General features: G+C 40.0%; 1 long non-coding RNA gene across 1 annotated transcript; it reads right to left on the reverse strand.

Moving 5' to 3' along the window:
• Positions 1–102: 102 nt before the first annotated feature.
• LOC125483204 lies at positions 103–20772 on the reverse strand. The gene is made up of 3 exons (XR_007262166.1): positions 20665–20772; positions 20382–20497; positions 103–719 (listed from the first exon to the last, which is right to left on the reverse strand). It is a non-coding gene; the product is annotated as an uncharacterized LOC125483204 (long non-coding RNA).
• Between the last annotated feature and the right edge of the window lie 1454 nt (positions 20773–22226).

Consider the following 22226-nt stretch of genomic DNA (forward strand, 5'->3'; position numbering starts at 1 on the left):
AGTCCAAAGAACTCAGCAATCCAGGCTTGTAGAACATTAAACTATCATGAGCAGAAACAGAAAATAATCAAAATAGACTAAAGACTAATAGAATTAGCACCTTTATGGGATGATACATGTAAGGAATAGATGTCATATTGCAACTGTTAAACCACATCTGGAATACTGTCAGCAGTCCTGGACACTGCATTTTAGGATGAAGAGCAGCATAGATTTATTAGAATGATGCCTGGATCCAAGTATTAGATCACAAGGAGAGATAATACAAACATGGGCTGTATTTAAAGGTTAATGGATGGGTTGGCAGAAGTTATCAAGATATTAAGTGGAAAAGATAGTATTTCCACTGGTTGGCAAGTTCACAACTGGAAGACATTATCTGAAAATTAGTGTCAAACGTGAAATTAGGCAATACTTTTACACACAAAGTGTGGCAAAAATTTGGAACTCTGTCCCACAAACACCAACTGATGTTTGATGAACTGTTGATTTTAAATCTGAATTTGACAGTCCTTGGTTAACCGAATACATGAAGGGATATGGGGCAAAGATACAGAGAGTTCAGTTGCAGATCAGACATGATCTCTTGAATGGGTGGAACCAGTTCCAGGAGCTATCTGGTCTACTCCTGTTCCTATGTTTTGCAGAGTTGGAAGGAGAACGAAGGTAGAATCCATTTCCCTTTCCTTAGCTGGGAATGTGAAATCCTGCAGGGACACCTAAAAAAGGGACAGAGAACATATTAGTTTTGAGTGGGTATGTTCAGATAGAGCAAACTGCCGCTAATTGGCACTAGTTGCCATTAATTATTAATATTTTTGGAGAGGATAGAAGGAGTCTGAGAAACAAAAGCACTGTTTTGATGTTTTGGAGATGGTTGGAATTAGAGCATGTCATTGGGCAGATCACAGGGTGTTTAATTTCATTAAACATATCCGAAGAATATGATTACCACAGCATGACCGCACAATGGCCATTACCAAACAAAAATTTAACCACTGACCCTTAATATTCAGTGGCACTACCATCACTAAATTGCCCTGCTATCAAGGTCCTGTCACTGACCATGATCTGGCTGGTCTGGAATAGCCATATGAATACTGTAGCTACAAGAACAGGTCAAGGCTAGAAATCCTGTAGCAAGTAACTCACCTCCTGACTCCCCAGAGCTGTTCACCATCTACAAAGCACAATTCAGGAGTGTGATAGAATACCGTTATTTGCCTGGAGGAGTGTAGCTCCAGCAGCACACAAGAAGCTTGGCATCATCCAGGTCAAAGCAGCTGCTTAACTGGCACCACGTACACTGCCATCAACATTCACTCCCTTCACCATCAATGGCAGCAGTGTGTATCATCTATGAGAGCGCCTGCAGCAACTCAGCATGGATTTCCTGGATGCTAATCTGGTGGAATGGGTCACTTGTCCCTTTATGGAAGCTGTCACACAATTTCCAATTACCAATCCTTAATAATCAAAATAATAACAAAGAGTTACAAAGTATATAACAGAACTGTAGGCATTCAAAGGGAAAAAAAAGGTTAGCATTTCATTGTTACTAAAAAAAATTATTCACAGGGTTTGTGTGTTGCAGGCAACACCAGCATTTAGTGTCCATTTGTAATTGCCCGTGAGAAGGTCCTGTGGGTTACCTTCTTCAACTACAGCAGTCCTTGTGCTGTAGGTACATCTGTAATGAAATGAGAAGGGGAATTCCAGGATTGAGATTCAGCAACAATAAAGTAACAACAGTGACATAGTTTCCAATCAAGATGGTGTGTGTCTTACAGGGAAATTTGCAGCTAGTGGTGCTCCCAGGTTCCTGCTGCCCTTGTCCTTCCAGTTGGTAGAGGTCATAAGTTTGGAAGGATCTGCTGAAGGATCTCTGGATAGTGACAGCGGAGGCTCCAACTTCTTTCCACAATATGGACTGACCAGGAATCTCCCTCTCTTAACACTGGCCACTGGCATGTGCTGAAAGGATTTACAAGATGATTCTCAGCTTCTTTGATATGTTGTTGATGGCCCTTCCTTAGACAACAAGTTCTGGAGTGAGATTTGAACCTACAGTTTCCAGTTCAGATGCATGGATGCTCTTTATTCCACCACGAGACACCCTTACATAAGATTGAAGCAAATAACTTCTATTGAAGTTTTAAGACTGCACATCTATCCTTACACTACAGTCAGGAGCATTAGACGTGTCCAAAACCCATAGTTATATTAATGGTAACAAAGCCCACATTTTAAAATCATTGATTCTTCAAAGGTTAATTAATGATTAATTATTGAACTAAGCCATAAATCAAAGCTTAAATTTTTTGTCATTTTGAACTGTTATTTCAAATAGGCTATAAGGCATGGGCAACAAATGCTGGTTCAGCCAGAGACACCCACCTCCCATGAATGAATAAGCAAAATAATATTCAGCACATTGTACCAGCAACATAACAAAAGCTGAGGTTTGAGACTATTCAATTAAATGTTATTTTAATATATTTTGTGTAGTGTGTAAAAATAGGATTTGCAAACTCTGGAACAAGATATTACATGCTTTGCTTTCTCAATTTATTTTCCAGGAATAATCGTTCTTTTGTTAACTTTTTCTTGCTCATCAAGTGAAGGATGTCACTGCTGGGGAATGCAACACATATCCATTCTTGCATGATTCACTGCTGGATCACCAAGCTCAAAATGCAACTACAGAATTTCTCAGCAGCAATTCTTGTGGTCCCTCTAGTGTGAGATATTTCTTAAAAACCTGTCTAGAGATGTTATTACACATCTCTGGAGCAGGTGAAACTTGAGTTGCCTCAGAGGCAGGGCCAATACCACTGTATCACAAAAGCACACACCCCCTTCCTGTTTCTAGTGTTATAGTTCCTCGCTTCTGCTTAGTGTGCTTCATTTGCGTCAGTTAGTCAATCTTATTGCAACATATGCACATACATAAACTCTGAAGTTCAAAAGAACCCAAAGCTGAATCATTAACAAAACGTTAGTAACGTTGATAGCCAAAGGAGTTGGATTCATGCTAAGTACAATGGTAATTTTGAGGCATGTGATAATCCTGTACTGCCAGAGCAAGACTTTTCTACATATTTAAATCGGAACTGCTTATTTCATTGTGACGTCACTAGTGGACATTTCACAAACACTAGCATAGAGGAGAGCAGTAGAAGGTCATTCTGTTGGCTTTGTCCATGGGAAATTGTGTCTCACTAACTTGATTAAGTTTTTTGAAGATGTAACAAAGAGGATTGATGAGGGCAGAGTGGTGGACATGATCTATGTAGACTTCAACAAGGCGTATGACAAGGTTCCTCATGTTAGACTGGTTAGCAAGGATAGATCACATGGAATACAGGGAAAACTAGTGATTTGGATACTGAACTGGCTCAGAGGTAGAAGACAGAATGTAGTGGTTGAAGGTTGCTCTTCAGACTGGAGGCCTGTGACCAGCGGTGTCTCACAAGGACCAGTGCTGGGTCCCCTGTTTTTTGTCATTTATGATTAGTAAGCTTGCAAATGACACCAAAAGAAGGAGGTTACCTCAGAGTACAATGGGATCTTGATCAGATGGGCCAATGGGCCGAGGAATGGCTGATGGAGTTTAATTTAGATAAATATGAGGTGCTGCATTTTGGAAAGGCAAATCAGGGCAGGACTTATACACTAAATGGTAAGTCCTGGGGAGTGTTGCTGAACAAAGACACCTTGGAGTTCAGGTTCATAGTTCCTTGAAAGTGGAGTCACAGGTAGATAGGATAGTGAAGAAGGCATTTGGTCTGCTTGCCTTTATTGGTCAGTGTATTGAATACAGGAGTTGGGAGGTCATGTTGAGGCTGTACAGGACATTGGTTAGGCTGCTATTGGAATACTGTGTGCAATTCTGGTCTCCCTGCTATATGAAGGATGTTGTGAAACTTGAAAGGGTTCAGAAAAGATTTACAAGGATGTTGCCAGGGTTGGAGGGTTTGAGCTATAGGGAGGGGCTGAATGGACTGTGGGGTTGTTTTCCCTGACCATCTGAGGCCGAGGGCTCACCTTATAGAGGTTTATAAAATCATGAGGGGCGTGGATAGGGTAAATAGACAAGGTCTTTTCCCTGGGGTGGGGAGTCCAAAACTAGAGGCTTTGGGTTTAAAGTGAGAGACGAAAGATTTAAAAGTGACGTAAGGGGCAATATTTTCATGCAGAGGGTAACAGAGACAAAGATAGGAGCAGCAGGAGGCCATTCAGCCCTTCGAGCCTGATCCACCATTCTTCACGACCATGGCTGATCGTTCAATTCATTAGCCTAATCCTGCTTTCTCCCCATAACCTTTGATTCCATTCACCCCAAGTGCTATATCTAGGCGCCTCTTGAATACATTCAATGTTTTGGCATCAACTACTTCCACGCCCATGCCTTACAGCCTATTTGAATTCTACAGGCTCACCATTCTTTGGGTGAAGCAATGTCTCCTCATCTCCATCCTGAATGGTCTACCCTGAATCCTCAGACTGTGACCCCTAGTTCTGTACACACCCACCATCGGGAAAATCCTCCCTGCATCTACCCTGTCCAGTCCTGTTAGAATTGGTGCTGTGTGTAAGGAATGAACTGCCAGAGGAAGTGGTGGAGACTGGTACATTTACAACATTTAAAAGGCATCTGGATGGGTATGTGAATGGGATGGGTTTAGAGGGATATGGGCCAAATCGGACTAGATTAATTTGGGATATCTGATCAGCATGGATGAGTTGGACCAAAGGGTCTGTTTCCATGCTGTACAGCTCTGTGACTCTATTTATAACCAATTATATAAATGTGACAGAGAAATTCAAGCATAACAAAAGGTGACTGATTATCAGTGCAGTGCCAAGTTCTAGTTGCTTTGTAGTATGTAATTCTGCACACTAGGAAATGGTTGATTGAGTTGATGTAGAATCTTTACAGCCAACAAAACAAGAGTTCAGTATTGACCACATTTGGACATAGTCCCAGACAGTGGTTGGGAAAGTTGAGCATGGCCATAATTGGAGTAAAGTGAACAATCCTTGCACCCAAGTGGGCAGGCCGGAGGCACACATGATATTGAGCAACAGGCTTCATTTTCATCAAGCCAGCAGACTGTGGAAACTTTGTAAATAATCATAGTTAGATCATGGTGAAGATAACTGGTTTATTATAACATTAGTGCACAGAAATATATCCAACACTGGCTAATAGGAAAACAACAAAGAGCAAACGAAATTTATTTCTCTGAATATGTGCAGAACTGTCAGCAGAATGAAATATTAATGGTGCCTTAGAAATATTGACAGATATGAATATTTTAGCGGAATATTGAAACTACAAGTACAAAACAGACTGCAGCAATGTACTCACAGCATACACTGGAGAATAAGGCATATATGTTTATGCATGAAAAAGATGTCAAAGTAGTCACAGAGTTCATTGGAATACCAGAAGAATACATTAAAGCACTATGTGAATGTATTATGAGGAACTCACAAGTGTCCACCAAGGCAAAGAGATCTGGTAGACCAAATTCTCATCAAAGGCAGGGCTTTTGTATTGTAATACAAAACTAAGATACCACAAATGCTGGAAATTTGAAATTAAAACATAAAATTCTGGAGAATCTTAGCAGGTCTGGTGACATCAGTGGAGACAGACACAAAATTACTTCACGTGGATTGTGAGAAAGACGTCACGGAATAAAGGTATAGAGCGTTTGGGTTAGAAATGCACAACTGCAAGCAATATGCCTCCTGGCTTGCTACACCCATGTAACCTCTAGCATGAGGCACTGAGAGGACACATCCATCTTGCAGCCAAGTTCAATAAAGAGAAAATACTGGCAGCACAATATCAGATTGAACACATAACAACATGTTGCCAGGACTGGAGCTGGGATGGAGTGTTGGAAAGCTGTAGAGAGCCAGAGAGGAGGAGACAGGAATGTTCAGGGCTGTGAAAGCTCTAAAAGCCACTGAAACACTGAGTAAGATTCAATTATGACTGCAACTTTTCATCTTCCAGACCAGTTGAAATGAATTGTAATACAAAACAGAACTGGCAGTTTTTCCACACGCAGTAGCAGAATTAAAAATGGTGAAGATCTAGTTAACCAGCCATAGCAGCTATGAGTAGCTGTACACTTATTTTGATGACAGCCTGTTTCAAAGTGTATACCATCTCAAATCTCTCAGAAAACAATGCATAAACTCGGTAAAACATCTCAGACCTCTGTAGCACAGGGAACTAAATGATGATCTAGTTAAAGACAGATTGCATCAGGCTTAAGAGACCCTACAGTGAGAACAAGTCTACTGAGAGAGGAGAAATATTTTCTCAAAAAAACAATTGATGTGCAGAAGTGTTGATGTTGTAAAATAGGAACTAAGCAGATTCATGGCAGAACTGACAAAACCTTACATTATATTCATAGAATCACAGAGTCCCTATAGCACAGACAGAGGCCATCTGGCCCATCCTGTCTGCACCTAATCTCTGAACAGCATCCCACCCACACCTACTCCTCCCACCCTATAACCCTGTGTTTCCATGGCTAATCCACCTAGCCTGCACATCTCTGGACTACAAGGACAATTTAGCATGGTAAATCAACATAACCTGCACATCATTGGACTGTGGGAGGAAACTGGAGCACCTGGAGGAAACCCACACAGCCACAGAGAACATGCAAACTTCACACAGATAGTCACCCAAGGTTGGAATCAGACCCAAGTCCCTGGCATTATGAGGTAGCAGTACTAACCACCAGGCCAATAGACTTTCTGGGCTAAAAGAACCGAGAGAACATGGACAAAGGGAAGGATGCAAATATTATAGAGGACATCACACAAAAGAAGAAAAGGTTTGCTCAGTGCCAGGAAAGCAGTTTTCTCACAGCAAGAAGTTAAAGTATTTTGCATGCGGGTGCAGGGCTAGAAGGAAGTGCAACAAATGGATACAGACGAATACTAGAGAAACATCAGCTGAGGATTCTGACAAATCTACACCAAACAATAGATTGGCTCAGTTGATAGGTAATAAATGGTTTGTGACTGTAGGAGTGATGACAACAGAAGGAGAATGCCGAGTCAACCTAATGTGCCATATAAACAGCAATGAATCCTGCAACATTATGAGCTTCACAGGCATGAGTGAAGTGACTCAACACAACGCTCCAAAAACTAAGCTCTCAAAAATAAGGCTAAGGCTGTATAATGAAACACTACTTGAATCCAGATGACAGAAAACTGAGTCCAATGCAATGAGTGGAACAAAGATCTAGATTCCTAGATCACTGATGGCAGGCAAACGTAGCTCCATTCAGCCGGAGCAAAGCTTGACTGGTAAACTGGACATACCTCAAGAACTTTGTGATGTGCTGCAGCTTTGACCATGGAACAGATCCTAGAGATGCACAATAGTATATTTATTGGTTTAAGATGACTTTCTGGATAATATCATCTCAAAGTAGATGAAAGTGTAATTCAGCACCTGCTGAGACATGTTTCAGCTTCCCTAAAGGCCAGCCTGAAAGAAGACATAAAAGAACTGGAAAAGATGGGAGCAAACAAGGAAGTGACAGATCCTGTGATGGAATGGTTTAGCTGCAAAACAACCTGTAAAACAGAGGATGTGCATTGACTCAAAGGAATTAAATATTGTTCTGAAGACATCTCAGTCAGTGTACTAAGCCACAAAGGAATGTTGCCACAACTTGCAAAGGCAAAATTTTCACTACTAAGATGACAACACCAGTGCTGAAACTGACAGCCTGAAATGGCACATTGTACAAATGAAATTGAGTCATTATGTCTAAACAGTTGAAAGGAAAGATGCTAAAGTGCACGCATACAAGCCATCAATGAGTCAAATCAAGAATGAGGAATGCAAGTGATGTGCTCTAAGACCAAACATGGCAACAAAATCAAAGACCTTATCAGCCAGTGCAGTGCTTGTGATGAAGACTAAGCTAAACAGGTGAGAGAACCACTGATGACACATGAAATTCCAGACAGGCTATGGATGAAGATAGGAGATGATCTTTTCACCATCACAGGAAATGATTGTCACCATAGGCTACTATTCTGACTGGAAGTAGACCAGCTGACTTCAACAGCTACTAGTGGGATTGTTGAACACCTTGACAGCACATTTCAGCTGTTATAGCATTCTTAACATTGTGGTGAGTGACAATGACTTTTAATTCAAGAGTGAAGAATTCAGCCGCCTCAAAGGTTTGAGAAATTCAACATAATCTATCATCTTCATTCTATCCCCAGTCAAATTGATAGGCTGAGAATCTCCAAAGGAACCAGAAAATGATCAAGCAAATCCAGCATATGTATATACAAAGTAAACCTCAAGAGGAGATATATATCTACTGAAGGCATGGAAAGTAGTCATACAAAGGCTAATGTAACACCATATCCAAACTATTCTTCCAATAGCAAAAAATCCACTGAAGCCAGAAGTAGAGAGTGACAAAATCGACGTGAAATGGCAGTAAGACAGATTTAACTTTGAGAAGACAGTTAAACTTTTTGCTGGAGTTGAGCATTGGAGGGACAGTTAGAGTATAAACCTTCAATGCTCTCAACAAGAGTCAAATCAAGTGACAACTTGAGACCAGAATAAATCAGTTGTCAGTTCAATTGTATGCAGTGGAAGTGAATGATCAGATATATTGTCACAATCGTAAGCACGTATGACCAACTTAAGAACCTGTTCTTCCATTGAAGCCATTTGATCAGGCAGATGTGAATTCACCATCTGCACAGATAACAGATTTACTATCAGTCCCAGAGGTCCAGAACATCCCAACAGCAGAAATTGAACAACAGCAGGTACCACAGCATTAACAAGTGACGCATCCTAGGGAAGGGACATTACCCACTTACACTTAAATGTTGATTTTTTTTGAAGATGATATTGCAATCCCAATATTAGGGGTAGTGTACTTGATGCTATGCAGTTGGATTTTCAAAAGTGTTTGATGTGGTTCCAAAGCAGGAATCAACAACTAAGATAAATGCCCATAGAAAAATAATTGACAGGAAATGATTCAAACCCAAGCGGGGAATGACAAGCGAGATATTTCAGGACCCAGGAGTCAGTTCTGTTTCATTAAATTGTAGGTAGAAATGCAGTTACATTCAGAAGATTCAGGAAGTAAATGATAATTGCTGTTCAGCGTGTATCTGCTTGGCTCAACTGGATTGGCTGGTTGTGGATTAAAATCCCATATTGTGGTTAATCCATAGTCATACCCGATACTGCAGGACAATACTGGAGAAGTGTTGAATTGCCAATGATCATATACACTGGAAAGACTTAAAGAGAGGGAAGTGCATATAATATGACTTTATTAAAATGGTATCAGGGTGACAGGTTATGGTTTCAGGATGAGGGGCCAACCATTTATAATAATGAGAAATACCTTTATTCAAAGGTTTGTAAACCTATGTACTTCCCCATTCAAGGGAGCTGGGAATGCTCCATTATTGAGATCAATTTATTTTTGAATTGGAAAGAAAAATGAGATTTTTCTTTCTTATTTATTCATGGGATACAGGGAATTGTTGGCTGTTTTGTAATGGTAGAATGGGGAATATGCTGGGCTATGAGGTTACAGATCGTGACTGAATACAATCCTGCCCTGCTGGTGGCCCACAGCAACTCGTGCATGCCCAATCTTGAGTCCTTACATTGGTTTTACATCTATCCCATACAGCATAGTTGTAATGGGTATCCTTAGGTGAAGACAGGACATCATCACCACAAAGATTGTGTGGTGGTCTCTTTCCATATTATAATGGACAGGTGCATCTGCTACAGGTAGATAGGTAACAATGAAATCAAGTGGATTTTTCTTTCTTCTTGTTTTCCTTACTACCTGTCACAGATCCAGTCTAGCAGTTATTTCCTTTAGAAATTAATCAATCAATGACAGGATGATGGTAATCCGGGGCGAACAGAGGGAAAATTAGTTAGCTCATTCCTGACCATATTGATATTCCTTAATTGTCCCATGCCACTTCTTTGCCACAATATCCTTTTAAAATGTGTCACGTTCATTAAGGACATTGGTATACCTTTGAAGTGCAGAAGCCTTCACAAATGGTGTAAAGTCAGTTCAACAGTATAACAGTGTGTGTGTCCTTTCATCATGGTATTGTAGCAACACAGACAAACTCAATGTAATAGTGCATTTCTGTAAACATCTCTAATTGTGTAAGAAAATAAAATTGCCAATATTAACCTCAAAAATGATGTGGCATCTTGGAAAGCAATAGAAATGTAAAAGATCTTCTCAATGCTTTTGAAGCATTGAGCTGCTAAGCTGCTGTAAAATCATCAATATTGCAAAAACGAGTGCAATATTACATATGTACCTTTTGCAAACTGGCTGCTCTAAGTATGCAACCCGCAGGACAATTAAGAAACAATAACAGCTGGTCCTGCAGGAACTGAAAATACCAAGCAGGGTTTTGGAGTATTGTTTGTGTCACAGTCACTAGAGGTCGCCCTTCATGCAGCGCGGGGGTGGGAAGTACTGATTCGACTGCACAACAAACACGGTATACATGCTGCATAATAGAAAGCAAGTGCATGCGTTGTTTGCCTTCTCTTTTTTAATTGTCTCTCAGAGTGCTATCCAAGCTTCCTCACATGTCTCATGGTATGCAATTGACAGTGACTAGGATGCAATTATCAAAGTACACTCACTCACATATCCGGAGAGCTGCAGACACTTAGGAATGTAATGGCCTGCTCTTATGAGGTGTATATAATGCTGGTTGTGCAGTTTGGTGTTTCCATGAAATTTCTGAGAAGAGGCATTCATCATATGGAAAGCTACTTGTTCTAACCACACTAGTTTTGTTGCCTGATATTACTGTGTGCTTATGAGAGGTCGTTCCACATAATGTTCAGTTTCATTGAGCATAGAAGTGGAGCTTTGTACTATTTTGCGATTACTAAATGACACCCACAGAGGGAGTTACAAACACTTAGCTATAATTTCCTCATGCATTCAATGATATGTTTCTAGAATGTAGTTAAGCCCTGTGTTTGTCTTGGGAATTTAGACCTAGAAATAAAATCAACTTAAAAACATGTTTCAAGATTATTAGTAAATTCAGACAGAATTATGTCTTTTAACCCCCTTCAATGCCAAAATAATACACAATTACTTAAAAACTGCTGTTGTTGGAAAACTGAAAATAAAACTGGAAAACACTGAAATATTTTGTCGCTTGGCAGCATCTGTGTAGCTAGAAAGAGTTAATATTTCAAATCAATATATTTCATTAGAATTAGAGATGTAGCAGGTTTAAGAATGTACAGGGGCAGGAAAAGGAGGAAAAAACAAAAAGGATAAGTCTATGACATGGTGAAAGTCAAAAGTAGCTGAATGACAAACAGGAAACTCAGTGGGCATTGGGAACACTTGGCTTTAGTCTCCTCCTGAGATTAATGATAGATGGAAGGCAGTATAAAGAAATACCACTTTTTAAACTGTTTTCCAATTTCATTCAGACTTGAGTGGAAATGCTACATATTGCTTCTGTAAGCTCAGTAGTGCAGATGTACTGAAATAGTTGGTGAGCCCTAATTAGTGTTTATGTTTACTAGACATAGCATCTAACAGTTTGGGACCATAGGGTGGTGTAGTCACTGGATATTGTAATCCAGAGGTTTGAATAATGCTCTGGAAAATAGCCCACCATGGAAGCTATTGGAACTTTAAATTCAATTATAAGAAAAAAAACCTGCAATTACAAGATTGTTAGTGGTGCCATTAGATGATTGCCATTTGTCAAAAAATCTATCTGGTTCAATAATATATTTTAGGGAAGTAAATCTGCAATCTTTACTCAGTGTGGCCTATACGTGGCTCCAAATCCAGAATAATGTGATTGATTCCTACCTGTTCTTTGAAATGGCCTAACAAACTATTCAGTTCAAGAAAAATTACGAAAGGGTAACAAATTCTGGCTTTGTCACTGATGTGTTCATTCCATAAAAAAATGCTACCATCAAAATTATACTCAGTTGTGGACCTACTAGCAAAATGATTGTACTTTTATTCAGCTGCTCTGCCAAAAATAAGAGTAATTCAAATTGGGAATAGACATTTACACAGAGTATTTCTACATATATACATATATATATAGAAAAGAGCACATTATTTGACTTGACTGACCTACAACAATCTCTGATCTAAATTAACCTCCTCCCATCCTGCTTCAAACTATATCAGCATAACCTTCTATCCCTTTCTTATTTGAAATTATTGACTATTTATTTAAGCTTTGTTCACATTTGAGGTATTTATGACATCTGGAAATGAGATCATGCTATCACTAAGATAAAACTAACAATTAAATAGTTATAACCTTTAATAAGGCTTATAGACTTCATCTGGAGTATTGTATCCAATTCTGGGCACCACACAATCGTTATGTCAATAGCTTGGAGAGCATGCAGAGGAGATTTAGTGGAATCATACAAGGAATGCGGGACTTCAGGTATGTGTTGCAATTAGAGTAACTATTTTCTGAAGAAGGGTCCAGACCCGAAATGTCAGCTTTCCTGCTCCTCTGATGCTGCCCGGCCTGCTGTGTTCATCCAGCTCTACACCTTGTTATCTCAGACTCCAGCATCGGCAGTTCATACTATCTCTAAAATTGTTCTTAGATTTAATGTGATAAGTAGGGGAAATTGTTTTCAGCTGCAGGTGTGTTTGCTAATCAAGGAATACAGGTTTTAAGATGATCGACAAAAGAACCAGGATTGAGAGGAGAAGTGTTTTAATGCACTAAATTGCAATGAACAGGTACACAGTGTCTGTTGAAGCTTATGCAATAGGAACCTTCAAAGGGAAGTTGGTATATATGTGATAAAGGAAATGTCAGGCTTTTGAAAAAAGAGGAGGGGAGTGGAACTAATTAGATGGCCCTTGTAAAGAGCAGACACAAGGTCGTTTGGCTAAGTGGCCTCCTTCTGTGCTGTATGATTCTTTTTGTAGGCTGTTTGCATGGAGACGATATCCCAAAATGCCTTCCAATAAATAGAGAAGAGTGTATTGGAAAGTGAAAGACTATTGGCAAGATCAGGAACAGGAAGGCAAAGTCGAGTCTTTCAAAATGGATTGGCATCTGGTAAAGATAGATAAATCTGAATTCAAGCAGGGAGTAGCATAGTATCTGAAGAAGCATTTTGCAATAGCAGATTAAAAGTGAACAAGAAAAGAATGTGCAGAATCGAGAGATGAAGGGGGAGGAATGACACAAGATGAACTGCTCATTTGAAGAACAGGTGCAGACATGATGGACCAAATGGCTTCCTTCTACACCATTCAGTGATTCTGAGTCAAGGGGAACTTCAGATTAGCAGAATAGAGTTTGCAAGCCAGAAAGCACAGCAGGAGTGGATTACATAGTACAGATGGAGAAGGCTATGAACAATTTTGGACCTGACAGGCTGTTCCAAAGGCACATATTGGAGTCGAGGGTGATAACAGTACAGCATTTAGTTTAGATGTGGGCAGAGCCTGCATTTTTTGGAGGAAATGAAGCTTGTGAAATCATATGGGAAATGGGAAAAATCAAACATTTGAGGTGATGAAGACCTGAAATATGACTTCAATGTAAGAAGTGATAGGGACAGAGCTGAATGTATTATAGAGATTCATATCAAAAATATAAGTTTACCAAGCTTTTGGACAACTGTCCTAATATGTCCTCATGTCGTTCAATGTCAAATTCTGTTTGATAATATTCCTCTGAAGCACTGCTGAATGATTTACTATATGCTTATTTACTGTACTTAATATATACCCCGCTGAACCTGATGAGTTATTAAAAGAATTAATGACAGAAATAGTGGACATACTGGTACTAATCTTCCAAGAATTCTTAGATTTTGGAAAAGTCCCATAGGATTGAAAAGCTCTTAGCATAACATCTTTATTCAAAAAGGGAGGAAAGACAAAAGGCAAGTAACAATGGTCAGTTAACTTAATGTCTATTATTGAGGAAATGCTGAGAGTCTATTATAAAGAACATAATAGCAAAGTATTTAAAAATACATATGATCAAACAGAGTCAGCATGGTTTCATGAATGTGAAATCATACCTGACAAATTTACTGGAATTCTTCAAGGAAGTAACAAGCAGGATAGATAAAAGAGTAATCAATGATATATACTTGGATTTTCAGATGGCATTTGATAAGGTACCACACATGAGTCTACTTAAAAGGATACTAGGCCATGCTATTGGAGATAGCATATTAGCATGGGTGGAGGATTGTCTAATTAATAGAAAACAAAAAGTAGGGATAAGGAGGCAATGTCAGGATGGAAACCTGTAACTAATAGAGTGTCACAGGTACCAGTCCTGGGGCCTACAATTATTCACAGTAAATATTAAATGACTTAAATGGGGAAATTTAATGAACTTTGAATCCCTTATCCAAGATATGCTGCAGCAGAGGCAGTCCAGAATACTGATGATCAGTATGAAGAGCTTATGAGTAGAGGTGAGTATATTTGGCCTGTACTCATTGGGGTTTAGAGGAATGACAAGTGATCTTATTGAAATATACAAGATTCTTAGTGACTTGACATGGTAAATGTGAAAGTTTATTTCTCCTTGTGGGAGAATCTAGATCTAGAGAGCATAATTTCATAATTTCAGGAAGGAGCGATTCAAGTTTCAGTAAATTAAGATGTTTCTCAATGAGAAAACATTTTGCAGGGCTATGTGAAAGGGTTATATTAGATATTCATTCGATGGATTAATGGCAAGAGGAGGGAGAGGTGACACAAATCTTGCTAAGGGTATGCTAAACTGGGGTGACAGCAATGAACAAGGAAATGGGAATAGGTTTAGAAGATCGGTTTTGAAGTAGTGACATTGATGTTAGAGGTCCTGGGACATGGCAGTGAGGCAATTTTAACGGCAAGTCAATGGACTTGACTCACTCCTTCCTCCTTATAAGGTCACACATCTGGTTTAGTGTGTACTTCATTCTAACTGCTGTAGTGGCATCATGATACACATTAGAAGATCTCAACTCATGTTTGCTTCCTGGTTTTCTTAATTTGGCTTTCACGCCTCCACCACTTACATATTTCCCTCAAAATATTGCATTTTATTAGTACCCTCATCCCAACCTTCATTCACCTTTTGTATTGAAATATTTTATTTCTTCTCAGATTTATCTTTGAAACAAGTTACCATCCATCTCTTCCTTCACCAACCCATGTTTGCCTCATTTAGTTTCATCCTGCACCTAAAATTTCTTTTTGATAGTCAACCATTGATCAACCACTCCAATCTTGTTGTCCTCATGGTAGTCTCAAAAGCAACAACTTGCAACTTCTATCAAACTTTTAATGTAAGAGCACAAGACATAGGAGCAGAATTAGACTATTCAGTCCATTGAGTCTCTTCCGCCATTCAATGAGATCACGTCTGATCTATTAATCCTCAACTCTTTTTCCCTATAACCTTTGAATCCCTTACAAATTAAAAGTCTGACCATTTCAGCCTTGAATAGATATAACAACCCAGTCTTGATAGCCCTCTGCAGTAAAGAATTCCATAGATTCACTACCCTCTGAGAGAAGAAATACCTCCTCATTTCTATCTTAACTGTGCAAGCCTTTATTCTGAAATTATGCTCTTTGGTCCTAGACTCTCCCACAAGGAGAAATAAACTCTCCACATTTACCATACCAAGTCCATTTCTTGGCTAATAGACTTGGCACTACCATGGCATATGAATATAAGAAATAAGAGCATGTATTCCCTCAGGTTTGCTGCACCACTTAAGATCTGAACATCATTTTCCTGCCTATTCTCCTGTTTCCCCTCCAGTTCAAACCTCTAACTCAGTTTTGAATGTATTCCATGCACCCTCTTCTGCAGCACACTGGACTGGCTAGAGAATTCCAAAGATTCATGACACTTTGAAAGAAGAAATTTCAGTACCCCCCCACCCCCAGTTCTAGATCACTGCACATCCACTAAGCATCTTCTCTGTCAAGTCCTCTAGGAATCTTTTATGTTTCAATAAGATCCCTTTCATTCTTTTAAGCTATAATGAGTATAAGCCTAATCTGATCAACCTTTTCTAATAAAACAATTCAGGAATCAACCTAATGAATCTTCACTATGCTACTTCAACTACAAGTATCTTATCTCTTCAGGTTCCATGCCCTAAAAAGACACTGCTTACCAGAGACCTCCCTGTTAACTTTGCTCTGGAGGAATAGATCATCCTCATTGGTGGTATATTCATCCAATTTTCATGGTTTTCCTTTAATAAGGAGACCAAAACTGGAATCAGTACTCTATGTGTGGCCTCACAAACACCCATAAAGTCATAGCAAAATTTTCCTATTTTTATATTTCATCTCTCATGGAATAGGGGTTAACTTTCCACTTGCCTTTTTATATAGTTGCTGTACCTGCATGTTAACTTTTTGTATTTGATGCATGAAGGCACCAGATTCCTGTGTCTCAGTATTCTGGACTTTCCCTCCAATTAGATTTTGCTTTTCTATTATTGTAACTAAAATCAACATTCTCACATTTTTATGCTGCATTTTCCAAACTTTTGTCTATGCACTTAACATCCATCCATCAAGTAAATCCTTGCCTTCCTCAGAACTTGTTTTCTTTTAATGCTTGCATCATTAGCAAGTCTGGTTACAATGGACTCAATCCCTTTATCCAAGTGAGCAGTGTAAATTGTAAATGATGAGGCCTCAGCACTGATCCCTGTGGCAACTGACAAGTTATGGGTTTGCTAATCTTAAAATCATCCATTTATCACAACTCTCTGCTTTCTTTTAGTTAGTCAATCCTTTATCCTTGTTAATAGATTGATACCAACATTGTGAGTTCTTCACTTTGTGCAGTAGCATTTTATGTCATTTCTAGTAATGGTGGGAGCCAAACTTGAATCAGAAAGAGGTTATGAATGTCTAGAAAGGTTCCAGACATGGTGAGACAGAAATGTCATGGAAAAAAAAGAGTGAAGGCTAATGGAAAAGCAGCAAAGGGTGGGCCAATGAGTTAAAGAGGTTCATGGGCAGTTTGTTTAGAAGAGTTGGGAATATGCATAAGGGGAAAATGTTGGCGAAGGTGAGGAGGCAGGAGAGGGTGACACTGAAGGAAAGTGCATACAGGATTAGGAGTCCTATAATAGCAGCCATTGTGTACCTCAATGAGGCACAGTCTAGGATCAGCCATCATCATAGCATACCATAAGATAACATGGGTATAATGTACAACAACCTTAGAGTTGTAATGGTCACTTGTTCTAATATTCACTAAAAACATGCACACTATTTGGATTATTGTGAATTTATGGACTGAAACCACCCCCCAACCCCTTGTTAAAGCAACAAGCAAGTGTTCATCCACCACATGCACTTTCAAAATACACATATCCTGCTAAAATATTGCACTTCACATCATTTACCATTTAAGAAACAAGAAATTAAAGAGCTTGCAACCTATAATTTCAGGATTTCCCATTGTGCATCAGAAGCAATTGCATTCTTCTGTGTTATCATCACTTTTGTAATGCATGAAAGTGCAGCGGTCAACATGTGTATAGCAAGATCCCATGTGAACAACTGAGATAAATAACCCGACAATCCATATTTGTGATGTTTATAGAAGGATGAGTATTGAGCAGCACCTTGGGGAATCCTCTAATTTATTTCAGAAAGTACCATGAGATCTTTTATTTCCATCCAAGAAGGAAGACAGGACTTCAAGTTAAAGTTGCAACCAAAAGACCAGCATCTGCAATAGTGCAGCACTGCCTCAGTACTGCATTGAACTGTCAGCCTAGGTTATAGACTACAGACTCTGCAGGGGGTCTTTGATGCGCCCCCACCCCAACTTACTGAGCCAAAGAACCAAGATAAACATCTACATCAGTATCATATGACTGCCTGCCCTGTTTCCCAGGAATCATATGCACAAAATAGTCAACTGAAATCCACAGGAACAAATTTCGATGGAGAACCAAAACTCATCTCCCATAAGACATGTAACATAAATGCTCTCCCTTTGCACTACAAGGAATTATGAGCTCTGCTCTTGGTATACTGGGTACAAAATGTATTTGTGTTTCCTTTCAATTATTGCCTATGCCTCCAAGCACCAGATGATGCATCTAATCTGCCAGGAACCCTTTGTGGGTAAAAAAAAATGATTGACATAAATAATATGGAGTTGCTGTAGATTTGGGCAGTTTGAGATTTCTTTTGTGTGCTGTCTCTTCATGTCAACTGTTTTAAGAAGAAAGGTACTTTAAATGAATGGATGTGAAGGATTATAGTCTTTGGAAACTGTTAAAAAAAATTGCAAGGTATTTTTTACAGCTGGTTACAGCGATAAATGGAAATTAGGGTTATTATTCTACATGAGTAGATTGTGAGGACTACGTTGCAAAAGACAAATGAAACTTTGTTCTCGTGGCGACATTTCATAAAGTAACAGATTATCTCTCTCTAAATCCTGTTGTTCTGTCATAATCCAGTCTTTACCTCAATATCGATGATCGTCAGCCACTCACCTGACGCCCAGTACAATATCTGAAGCCCTTTCGTCTATACTCTCACCTTGATTTGTCAATTTAGGTTGCCTTGTAGCTACCAATGAAGTATCGGTTGGTGTTAATTGTGAATAATAGTTGTACAGTTAGCTCTAGGTTTAAATGGACTCTTCGTCCTGAGTTCTAAGAGACCTTGATTGATGTTCCGTGGTAAATTCGGCGCTCTTTTCGGTATGGAGTCAAAGTGACTGTAAAGACACTTTAAGAACATGCGTGTGTGCAAGCTGATAACCAGATCTGGTGGTATGTGAGCTGTCTTAAATTGTCACTGGTGAAAGATGTCGTTCTTCTGAATCACGATTCACACTGATGATTGATAGACTCGGGAGTGTCTGTGGCAACTCGCAAACACGCACGCCGTGCCAGCACAGAGTCGATACAGTTTAAAACTAATCAGTGATAATCTAGGGCCAGTCCACGGGCGTTCAGTCAGACGTCCAACAGGGCGGCAAGCTGTCCGGAGATTTTTAAGAGAAGCGAGAACATTTTTTTTAAAAAAAGAGAATTTGTAACGCAGATATCAAACAATTTAATTCCGTTTAATTGTTGGGTAGCTTGCCTGATGTTAGTCATGTTTTCTTGAGGTGTCAATCAATCTCTTAGGTTTCAAGGTTGATGGGCGACTCGCCCATTCATTCAATGGCTGACTGATCATTACCAAGATAGGATCATGTGATGATTGATTGTTTTGGCGACATGAAACATTTGGGATCAAGGTACTGGAAGACTTGTACTATCGAGTGCATCAAATGAATGAGAGTTACATGCACACACGGGATAATCGTCGCTACAACATTTCACATTTTCAATGCTTGATTTTTGCACATGATATTTTTTTCAAACGATTGTACTTTGAATGCTACAATGCTTCCATTGCAGGGAGAAAATTCTACAGCTCCTTGCTGCGAAATTCTACCTTTGTCCAGTCTGTTAGTTTTTAAAAGCGAATCCCAGGTCTCAAAAACATATTTTATAAAAAGTTAATGACATGATCAGGTCTGATAGCATACTTTTTTTTCCTTTGTATCTAAAGTCGTTTTCAGATATATTTGGATGATTCATAAATAATATTGCTGCCTTTTGAAGATTTGTGATATGATTACAGGTTAAAATGTTCTTTTGACAAAGGTCATTTTTTGATCATTTTAACCACTAGGATTTATTTATATAGTTCTATTCTGTACAATAGTTTGACACGGCTGTGGCATTTCTGTGCCAAAACACACAACAGTTTAACACTGGAGACATGAAAGAGGTGGATAGATTTTTCGCACCTGCCCCTCCAACAGAAGGCTTCAGGCAGAGGAAGCATTCACTCACACAAAGGGTACAAGAATGCCCAGGGACCCAGTGCCGAAGAAGATGATCACCTTGGGGAGCTTTCTCCATTTGTGATTCCTTCTTCGAGTGGATGCAATACTTGACATTTTACAAGCGACCAAAAGTTGAACGGAGCATTGCTTCAGAAATGTCCCTTTGTTTTGGTTTTAAAACTCTGTAGTCTCAATCTAATCAAGTTCGTCATCAACGTCGTTTCGATAGCAATCATTAGCAAATATCATTAAACTACAATGCATTCAACCGGATCACGAGGGAAGATATGCTGAAAAACCTTTCTTCCCTGGAAAATATAACTCACAATCTCATTGCATTCGAAAGTTAATTGTTATTTTGGAAAAAAAAACACACATATCAGATGTACATAAGCGTTCAGTCAAAATGAACTTACCGTTAACTAACGAATTGCATTTACAGCCTCGGGATCTCTTTTGTCAGGTTGGATTGATCCGGCTCTCAAGCACTTTGTGTGGCGTTCTTTACCCCCTCCTCTTCCAAGAGATTTCTCTAGTGAAAGGAATTGGAGATTGGATTAAAACACTGCTGCCTCCCATACTGCGCTCGGTCGATTAGATTTCCATAGTTGATTTGCTGGGAGCTTGTACCAGTGCTGGCTGATCGCTCTCTCTCTCTCACACACACACACACATCTCTTCCCCCTCACATATACTCACTCTCTCTTTTCTGTTTCTCCCGGGAACCTCACACCGCTTCCCCCTCCCGACCTGGGCTTTCTTTTGGGATTCTCTCCCTCCCTCCCTCGCTTTCAGCCTCTATTTCTCTCTCCAGCACATTTATGAAGCCCTTGTCACCTTATCACGTGTTGACACCCTGTCAAGGAGACTCTTACAGGCTCGATACGCGCCGGGAGCTATCTGCAGGACTGTGAAACTCGCATGTAAATCAATGTCGCTTTTAGAAGGGGCGGTGGGAGAGTGGAGGGGGGGTGGGGGGGTTGGGAATGCTGCAAGAGGATGAAATACACAAAAAAATCTGAAATCCATCCTGTCACCTTGCCCAAGGAATACATCCAATGACCTGTTTAGAGCTTCTATAACAAATAGAATTCCCTTTTTTTCCCCCGACAATCTTAAAACAGCCCATTTCAGTTTGGGAAGATCGAGATCTGTAAAAATAATTTGTCCACATGGTTCCAATATGTTGCCGTTCAATTGGTGTTGGTTTTAGTGCTCAGTCACAGACGAGTGCTCTTTGAATGAAGACTTTGAGGGAACGTTAACAGCAGACCGCAGTAGTGAGAGAGTTAGGACCGGGGAGGGAGGGGGAGTGGAAATGTTGAGTTTGGGGGGCTACCCAGACCGACTCGCTGTTCGTGTCCTGCATGGTATCACGACCAAATCTCCAATGTCATTTAACGCGGCACAGCGGGCTCCCGCAAATGCTCCGGCTCCAAGTTTACTTGAGGGAAAGATGCTTGCAAAAGCCACAGGATGCTGAAGGGAGCAGCAGCAAGTGCTGGGGAGATCGGAAAACAACAGCCTCCTGAAGACCTGACTGAGAGGCGTGTTGTTTATTGTCATCTGATCTCCGGCCAGTGCTTTACTGTCTGAACCGAGAATGCGCTGGCTGTAAGAAATGCAGCGCTAACCCCCGGCACAACCCAACGGGGGGTTGTCAATAACATGTAGAACCATCGCCAGACACAATAAAACAGTCATACCTTGAGGTTGTTGTCCAGTGTTTCTGAAACAAGCTCCCTGCCATTTAAAAAGCCCTGGTCCCCTTAACCCCTTCGACCTTGTAACACAGTCATTCTCTTGTGAACTTTAGGTTAACCTTTACAACACCTCCCCCCCCACCACCGAACTACATTTGAAAGGCTGTCGAGCTGAATTGCTAACTCTGTTTCTCTTCACAGAGGCTGCCTGACCTGCTGAATATTTGCGGCAGAGTCCCTCCGAATCCATCCAAGCACAAACTGATCAATTTGCCTCTTGCTATCTGGAATGATGGAAGGGGGGTGGTGGGGTTCAAAGAGGAGCTAATCACTATTATGGCGTGACTTGTTTTACCTAACAGCATGAGCTTTGTTTATAACTGGTTATTTTTACAGTTCTGCTGCGATGTCTCTCACTGTCCCGTTGTATTTTATGAAAATGAATCAACTGATAACATTTCCAGTGCTGAGGGCAGCTTGGAGTAACGGGGACCCTCCGCACACCAGGTCTTCATTGATCACAAGCTCTCCCCACCCTTCAACAACCCAAGCCCCACT

Source organism: Rhincodon typus, chromosome 5, assembly GCF_021869965.1.
Source record: "Rhincodon typus isolate 14 chromosome 5, sRhiTyp1.1, whole genome shotgun sequence".
Taxonomy (NCBI): domain Eukaryota; kingdom Metazoa; phylum Chordata; class Chondrichthyes; order Orectolobiformes; family Rhincodontidae; genus Rhincodon; species Rhincodon typus.